This window comes from Austrofundulus limnaeus, unplaced genomic scaffold (genome assembly GCF_001266775.1).
Source record: "Austrofundulus limnaeus strain Quisiro unplaced genomic scaffold, Austrofundulus_limnaeus-1.0 Scaffold13, whole genome shotgun sequence".
Taxonomy (NCBI): domain Eukaryota; kingdom Metazoa; phylum Chordata; class Actinopteri; order Cyprinodontiformes; family Rivulidae; genus Austrofundulus; species Austrofundulus limnaeus.
The window spans coordinates 1,719,329-1,728,100 of record NW_013952415.1 but is presented as its reverse complement, the minus strand read 5'-3'; the positions used below and the strand labels follow the sequence as shown (position 1 = coordinate 1,728,100).

The window sequence follows — 8,772 nt, the reverse complement described above, 5'->3', positions numbered from 1 at the left end:
GGACTACACCTTACCATGCCCCCGCTGATTGCATCAGATTTTGCTCATGAACCACTGGACAGATCATAATTGACAATACTGGTAAAGAAAATAAACAAGATTTTTTAAATGTTATTTCATATTAAAGGCCAGAAAAGAAACAAAAGATAACATTGCGGGACTATTTTAATTTTTAGCAAAATTGGGCGGGACTACGCCTTGCCACGCCCCCTGATTGCATCAGATTTTGCATATGAACCACTGGACAGATTGTAATTGACAGCTTTAGTAAAAAATGAACAAGATTTTCTATGTCTTTCTATATTAAAGGCCAGAAAAGAAAAAAATTGGAAGACATATTGGAACTATTTGACTTTTTAGCAAAAGTAGGTGGGGCGACACCTTGCCACACCCTCTGATTGCATCAAATGTTGCTTTTGAACCACTGGACAGGTCATGGTTGACAGCATTATTAAAAAAAATTAAATAAAAATATTTTTCAATGTATTTTTTATATTAATGACCAGAAAAGAAAAAATATGGAAGACATTTTGGGACTATTTAAATTTCTAGCAAAAGTGGGTGGAGCTACAGCTTGCCACGCCCTGATTGCATCCGATTTTGCTCATGAACCACTGGACAGCTCATAATTGACAACACTGGTAAAAAGTAAAAAGGTTTTTCTATGAATTTTTTTTATTAATGACCAGAAAAGAATAAAAACTGAAAACATTTCAGGACTGTTTGAATTTTTAGTAAAAGTGGGTGGGGCTACAGTTTGCCACGCCCACTGATTGCATCGGATTTTGCTGCCTSGTCAACCAGGCCATATTTTCAAGACAACCCTAATTATATCTGTTGAAATRTAAGAAAAAGTAGATAGAGGAGGGAAGAAAATTGGGGTGAGATGAAAGGTGAGACTGGGTGGCACCTCCTCGATTTGTTCTGCTCCTCTTTTCTGTCCTCCTCCTCCTCCATGATGCACACAAACACCGCCACCCTTCGATGGCAACCGGAGGGACACACCAAACGCTCAAAGAGACATGAGGCAACATCCRCCTCCAGGATGGCAAAAACTCCCCCCCACCACCGCCAGCCACCGCTGCCATCACCACCAGCACCCGGCACCTGCACTCAGAGGTGGCATCACACGGCTTGTGAGGCCTTTCTTCTGCTGCTGCGCCACGGGGAGAAAGTGACACTCTGAAGTCTTAATTGAGGTTTACCTGGGTGGGTTTTTTTTCTTCTTCTTCTTCTTCTTCTTCCTCCGTGTTGTTGTGCAATAAAGTGCAGGTTAAACTTTATAATCAAGCCCACAGGGTTTACAGTGGGAAAAGGCGAGGAGCGTGTGATGACATTACAAACACGGTTGTTTACCGGGGCTGCTAGCAGCGGCGTCGGGCGAACAACAACAACAAAACTCTGCCACCTTCTCGCTGTCAGTCGCTCTAAACAAACTGTTCCCAGACACAAAAAAAGAAAAGGGGATTTTTCCTCACATGAATGCAGCTATTTACCGAATCTTTGGGCATGTTGAGAGTGGCTTCTTCTGTTTCTCCCTTTGCACTCATTGTTCCTGTCTGTCTGTCTGTCTTTGCAGAGATCTAGGAGGGACTGTGGGACTGATGTCTCAGCTCCTCCAGGATCCCAGCAGGAACGCCTTTTTTTCTGACAGTTGCAGGAGCAGCAGGATTGAGCTCAAAGTTGTTGCTGTAATTGCACCTGGTTGCGTCATGAAAAAGTAATTTGCTGTCAAGGACGTCAGGGTGTCAGCGTTCGGCAGGAGTTGATAAGGTATTGACTGCCTCCAGAGTGCTCACTCACTCACACTCTTTCATAAAGTTGACTCCCGGAGAAAGAGGGAGTTTTGGAGGAGGAGGAGGAGGGTGGGTTAAAAAGACCGAAAGAGCGGGGGGAAAAAGGCCCAGAATTCCTTGAAGGAATGCACATCGCCCACCGTGTTTTACGTTAAACTAAACTCAGTTTATGGGGATACGAAATTATTCTACATTACAAAAAAAAATCACAAGATCTCAGTTACAATTACATGAAATTTTAGGTCAGCGACTACAAAACTGACTGAGTTGTGGCCATTTTTGTTTGCTTAGCTTTGACGGCCTTAGCTTTAACAACTCAAAATCTGCTAAATAAAAACATTGCTTCACTAAAGCTAAACCGCTAAAGATGTAAAAAAAAAAAATACAAATTGGCAGAAGCTAAACAAATAAAAATTAGTGGAAGCTAACATTAACAGTTGATTGCTAACCTTTGAGACAATGCTAATAGTTTTCAAAGCTAGTGAAAAAGCTAGACCGCTAAAAAAAATCAAACTAAAGCATCAATCCTATCCTGCTAATACTGTATCAATGTGATCCATCTGTGGTGGGCACAGCTAACCAAAAAGTTAGCTTCCCTAACTCAAAATCTGCTAACTTAAAATATAGCTTTGCTAATGCTGAACATGTAAAAAAATAAATAGCGGAAGCTGGCCAAAGCAGCTAAACAAATAAAAATTTGTGGAGGATAATACTAACACATAATGGCTAACCACTAAGAAGAAATTAAAGTTGGCAAACCTAATTTAGCAGAAGCTAGCACTAATAGCTAATCGCTAAGATGTCTGTCACTCAGTCTGCGTCACACGTCTTTGTCTTCTTCTTCTTCAACCAGCCGGTCGAGGCAGATGGTCTCCTGTCCTGAGCCTGGTTCTGCTGGAGGTTTCTTCCTGATTAGCAGGGAGTTTTTCCTCTCTACCGTTTGCTCAGTATGGGAGACTGTGATGGAGTGATTCAACACAATCTGCTGGTTTCTTCTTTAGATCAGTGGTTCCCAAACCTTTTGTCTTCTGACCCACCATGGCAAAAACTTGTGACCCCAAATATTACTGGTCTGAGTACACGAACTTCATTAATAACCCTAAAAACACAGGCTTTTTGACAATCTAAACAGCTTATACACAAATATAAGTACTTATTTTTACTTATTTTGTGATTTTGTAATAATTATAGGGAAAATATTACATCATATAATATCATATACATCAAATATTACATTATTTTATTACCCTTTAAATTGATTTCTGGAGATTATCCAAGGTGCTTCATGACCCATAATTGGGTCCCAAGCCCAACTTTGGGAACCAAAGTGCAGTGGTTCCCAAACCTTTCAGCTTTTGACCCACAAAATAGTACAAAACAATAGCAGAGACCTGTGCCCCCAACTGTTTTTGGATGATAAACATTTGTATCAGGTCAACAAAACATGGGCATAGTAACAATATTTTTATACTACATTTATCCATTTTAAATACACTAACCTCACTCCTTTGTAACAACTAAGGCAAAAATATAATTAATTCAGAAAATCTTTTCAGGACCCCACCTTGATGTTTCAGGCTCCCACTTTGGGTCCCGACCCCAACTATGGGAAACACTGCTTTAGATTATTCTTTTTATGTACAGTGCCCTGAGACAGCGTATGTTGTGACTTGGCGCTATATAAATAAACTTGAACCACAACTTCTTCAAGCTGAATACTAGTGGACCTGACACAAACTATTCATGTCTGTGAGTTAGCTGTTAGCAGACTTAAAAGTTGGCAAAACCTAATTTAGCAGAAGCTAATTGGTATGCTAACAGTTTTCAAAGTTAGGGAAAAAAGCTAATGTACAGGAATTAGTTTTGCTAATAGCTGTTAGTGATCATGACCACAACTAGAAATTTTGTTTACAAATCATGGACACCTTGTCTTTTGTACAAGAGGAAAGGCACCATCCAGCCTGTTAGCAGCACCTCTCTGATGGTATGGGGGTGCATTAGTGGCTCTGGCATAGCACATCTGGACAGGCATCATTGATGCAGAACAGTAAGTTCTGCTCCCATCTAAAAAAAAAACCCGAAGAGCCAGACAAAAAAACATGAAGATTAGACTCAGATTCTGCAGGACCCTCTTGTCTGCCAGCGAGCGACCTAGTCAGGGACCGAACCGTCACTTTCAGGACGTGCTCTGTGATCTCTCACCTGCTGCACGCTCTTTGATCAGAGCCGGGGCCCCTCTGAAGTGGGTTGATGCCCCGGGCCCCCGGCTTTAATGTGGAACTTCCCCTTCGTCTCGCTGCTCTTGATGTTGTTTCCCTCAAAAGGTGGATAGAAGCAGATCGAGGATGGCGTGTTTGACAGCGCCGACATGTGACGGCATCATACGTGTTGTGAGAAGAAAAACACACCTCGGCTTGGCGGGGGGACGCAGGGGGGGCTTTTTCTTGACGTAAACTAAAAGCCCTCTATGGGAGTCACTCAAAAGCCACCAATAGAGCTATATAGGCTAGTTATCTGTCCTCTTTGTTGGTTAATGAAGCAGCTTATAGACTCCTCATTGTTGGACAGGGGGGGCTCCAGGGGGGGCTCCAGGGGGGGGGCTCCTGGGGTTGATAGGTTCGGCGTTAAGGGTCAGGATTTGAGGACGGTTCTCAGACATCTAAAAGCTGCTCTCTTCATGATCTCCCTGGCTGTTCATCTTCCCATGGACGTCTTTTTTTCCCTGCCTTTCTTCTGCCGTGTTTATGTTTGGGATTTGCCCGAGTGGCACCCCCCCGCCCCTCCTCGGAGGATCCGTTGACCCGACCCCCGGCTGGAGGAAGAATGGGTTAGCCGAAGCCTCTCCCTACATTTTAATCACGGCTCTTTTATGTGTTGCTGCCACACACACTGAAACATTTTTTTCAACCTGGACTTCTTAAAGGTAAACCAACACCTCCTCGCCGTGGCTTCAGTAATTAAACTCGCTGTCGTTATTTTTCTCTTGGAAAAGTAAAAAAATATATATTCCCTCCATTCCTGCGCAGTTTGTCAGACGAAGTGAACCCCCCCCCCTCCCCTCGGTGGCATTTAGCTGTCCTCATTTGCATCTACATGCCCTCGCTGTGCGGCCCGTGGGCTGGAGAGATTGATCGTCGTGTTTCATCACATGTCGGGGCGTCCGCAAGCGCGCACACACACACTTCGCCTCCGGATTCTGACACCTTGCGAACACGACAAGGAGTCTCTGAAAACACACGTCAGAATCGTCGTGGCTCAGCGAGGCCTCTCTGTCTGTTTACGGTTGTATCACTCCCCCCCCCCCCCATATCATGACAGATATTAATATGCAAAACAGGCGGATGCTGAACAAAATGCTGATAATTAAGCGAAGATGTTCTGGGTAGAATCGCGCTTAAGAGAGTGCAAGTGGGACCCAGCACATGGTAAGCCATATGTCTCTGCGCAGTTAGCTCTATCCTTTGGGGTAGACTAGGATGGGGGGGGGGGTTGTTTCAGCAGCACAGGCATGGTACAAACGAAGCCTGGGAGACTTGAACTGTAGCCTGGGTCGTGTTTTTATCGAGTCATCAGAGCAGGAACACGCCGCCGCTGCTCTGGGCTTTTTTTTTGTCAAAGTTGCAGCTTGAGGATGAGTCCGAGGTCAGGCGCAGCGCTGGCCCCAACCGTTCGGTTTCACAAAGCGGCGTCGCCCCGTCTATCAGGTGCCTTACCCACCTGCTCCTCGTCCTCCTCTCCCCTCCCCTCCCACCCCCGGCTGATCTCTCCTGAGGGGGAGCGAGGAGGATTTTCGGGATGCCGGGGGCGACAGGCTCTCCGTGCCATCCACTTACACAAACGGCAGGATCAGCGCTCCACACAAGAATAATTAGAAGATAATGGGTAGTAATGCGGCCCGATCTGTCCCGATTATCTCCTGGCAGCGACCGGCACAGCGCCATCTGGTGCCAGATCTCAGGGCAGCGGCTGCTCTGCCACATGAAAAGAAGGTGGGCTTAGGCTTTAATCTCGAGCCCCATTCTGTTATTGACTGTCTGTGCGGCGCCGCGTTCACAAACCGAGCAAGTTGTGTGTCAGTCTGGCCCTGGGAGATGCTTGATACACATCACAGAGGAGTGAGGGGGGGAGAAAAGTGCGATTGCATTTATATTACATGTGCGGGTGACAGCCGGTGTTGCTGAGCGTCTTGGTGATCGACAGTGAAGCAGAGTGTTGCTGAGAGCGTGGTGTGAGTTTTTGTTCCTCTGCAGAGTTGTTACACGGACAAGTGTCTGTCACGACGGGACGCTCCGTCTCTCAGATTAACTCCATCCTCCAATCCGATGTGACGGAGTGGGTCGGGTGGCCGGCGTGGCCCCCGAGCTTTAGCGCCGCCGACGCTCTTTGGGCTCCCGGCAGAAATGGAGACGCTAGCTGCGCCTCTGCACCTTCCTGCAACAAAACCAGGAGGCCTAATTCTCATAATGCCCCCGCTATTATCTGTTAGTCCGAGCACAGGCATGCGGCTTTATCAAATTATCCCGTCACGTATTTTCGCAGAYAAGCCTGAGCCGCCGCGGAGGGAAAAGGCTTCAAGTATTTTCTGAAATGCGCATCAGACGTGATCCGAACGACGTTCACTGGAAAAGATGAGCTCCGTGACAAGTTTGTTTCAGCTTTTTTGTTAGTTTAATCAGTTTTACACGATTTTCCTCTTTTTCTGTAACAGTCGTAGCAAAACAAGTTGTTCAAAAGTCAATTCTGAGTAAATATATTAGAACACAGTGAATCACAAACAACTAAAAGTGTCCAAAAACACACAACAGATGCCATCAGGTCATCGTTTATTAAACAACAATAAAATGGGAAACGGCACCCATCAGGAGTTTTTGTTGCTCCAGCTCACACATGTCAAACTTGAGGTCCACAGGCCAAATGAGGCCCACCACAGCTTTTAACGTGGCCCGCCAAAGTTTAACATATGAATTTTCATTGTCAAATTTATTTATATACCACATTAAAACAACAAAAACTGACCAAAGTGCTTTACAGTTCGGTCAAAACTTATCAACTGATATTACCAACTTTTAAAAACTGTTACGGCCAGAGGTCTTTCTTCTATGTTTATACTAAAGCATGGAATGGCATTCCTCAAAACATAAAGTCCATTTCAAAACTACAGCCCTTTAAGAAGAATCTTGTCTGCCATCTGCTGGACACTTTTTGTTGTGCTCATATTTAGACGTCCTATTTTGCAAATGCTGCCTTTTTGAAATTTGGTATGCTTGTTTGTCTTTGTGTCTATGGTGTATAATGATGTGATTGTGATGCTGTAATTCTGAGTGTTTTATGTGCTGCAGAACAGGAACCTGCTGTAAAACAGCAATTATGCTGAGTCAGGCTTGATTTTTAGTAATCTTTTCCTGTTAAATAAATAAATCAAAATCAAATCAAATATCAAATAATACAAAATAAAAATATAGAAACACACTATTAGAAAAAGACATCAGCTCTAACTGAATCTCAACTCGGTCTTAATCAAAAAGCTAAAAAAAAGAGATGGGTCTTCAGCAAATATTGAAAAGGCTCAACATTCATGTATTAATGTTGTTAAATTTGCTGATATAAAGCACTGACCATAAACTACATCTCCCATAATGCATGTTGGTTATTTCACCTGCAAAATTATGCTTAAAATTCACCGTGTAAAATCTCCATTTCTCTGCATTTTTACCAACTACTTCTACTGCAGCCCGTTCGTACTGGGGAAGTGGGAATTTCCCGCTTAGAAGTTGTAAATTTAAACTGGAAACAGAGGGAGTTTCCTGTTGGAAAGTGGGAGAGTTCAGATTTCCAGATGGCAGCTTCTCACCACAACTCTGAATGAAACTTTTACTTTTATAGTGTTTCTGTTTTTTTTTTTTTACATTAATCAGTCGTACACGTAGTACTTTTCAGTGTTTATAAGAAGACGTGTTAAAACACTGTTTCTATGCAGGAAATACCAGGTAGAGCTCAGTTAGTGTTTGGTAGCACTGTTCAGGAAGGTGATGTTTCCTGTTTAAAGTTAAATTTGAAACATCAAAGTTATTTACAACCATAATGCTCATGTGGCCGTCGGTGAAAACGAGTTTGACACCTTTGGTTTTGTGATATTCAGGTGTGTTAACGCGACACCAGGACAGTGACGAGCTTGAAGAAGCAACATTCATCTGGAGAACAGTTAAAGGTCATTTACAAACAATTTGGAGACTCTTCTTCCACTTAAAGAACACTGAAGACAGCTGCCAGTCTGGGAGTGGACATTCAAGCAGATTCACCCGGAAGGTCAGACTGTACTCGGAAAAAAGAGCTCCAGCTCAGACTCTGCGGGCCTCAGCTAACAGATCACACTTCATAACAGGACACTTGGATGAAGACTGGACAGGTGAGTCTTTTCTTAGACCAGACCACAATGCACAACAGCAAACAGTGTTGTATAAAGTACCTCAAAGTGATACTTGAGTAAAAGTACAAGTATCTTATCATAAAATTACTTTGGTAAAAGTTAGTCTCCTCTAAATAATTACTTGAGTAAAAGTCTTAAAGTATCAGTTTTTTTTGTACTTAAGTATTAACAGTAAATTTCTGACATAAAATCTACTATTAAAAGTATTGGTTAGATTTTCCAAAATACATTTATTGGGAGATGACCACCAAAAAATATATTTTTTTTTCTAAAAACATGCAGCTGTGATGGATTGTGTACAAATTAATACAGTATCAGAAGGGTATATATTTATACTTCTCATCCAACCACAATTAAATTCACTATATCCTGGATGCACAGTTTATAGGATAGTATTTTTAACAAAAAGCTGAAACAAATGACTTTCTACTTCTTAACTTTTTACAAAATGTAAGGAATAGAAAGTACAGATAACTGTAAAAATATAAGAAGTAAAAGTAAAAAGTCGGCTGAAAAATAATTACTCAAGTAAAGTACAGATACCCAAAA

The 8,772-nt window shown here is 42.9% G+C and overlaps 1 long non-coding RNA gene across 2 annotated transcripts in view; it reads left to right on the top strand.

Annotated features, from left to right (window-relative positions):
- The first annotated feature begins 1,586 nt into the window (after positions 1 to 1,586).
- Positions 1,587 to 8,772, top strand: part of LOC106513558 (uncharacterized) — a 13,483-nt gene continuing 6,297 nt past the window's right edge. For both annotated transcript variants that reach the window (XR_001309796.1, XR_001309795.1), the window contains exons 1-2: positions 1,587 to 1,773; positions 7,936 to 8,202. This is a non-coding gene — a long non-coding RNA (uncharacterized LOC106513558). The remainder of the gene's footprint in view (positions 1,774 to 7,935; positions 8,203 to 8,772) is intronic.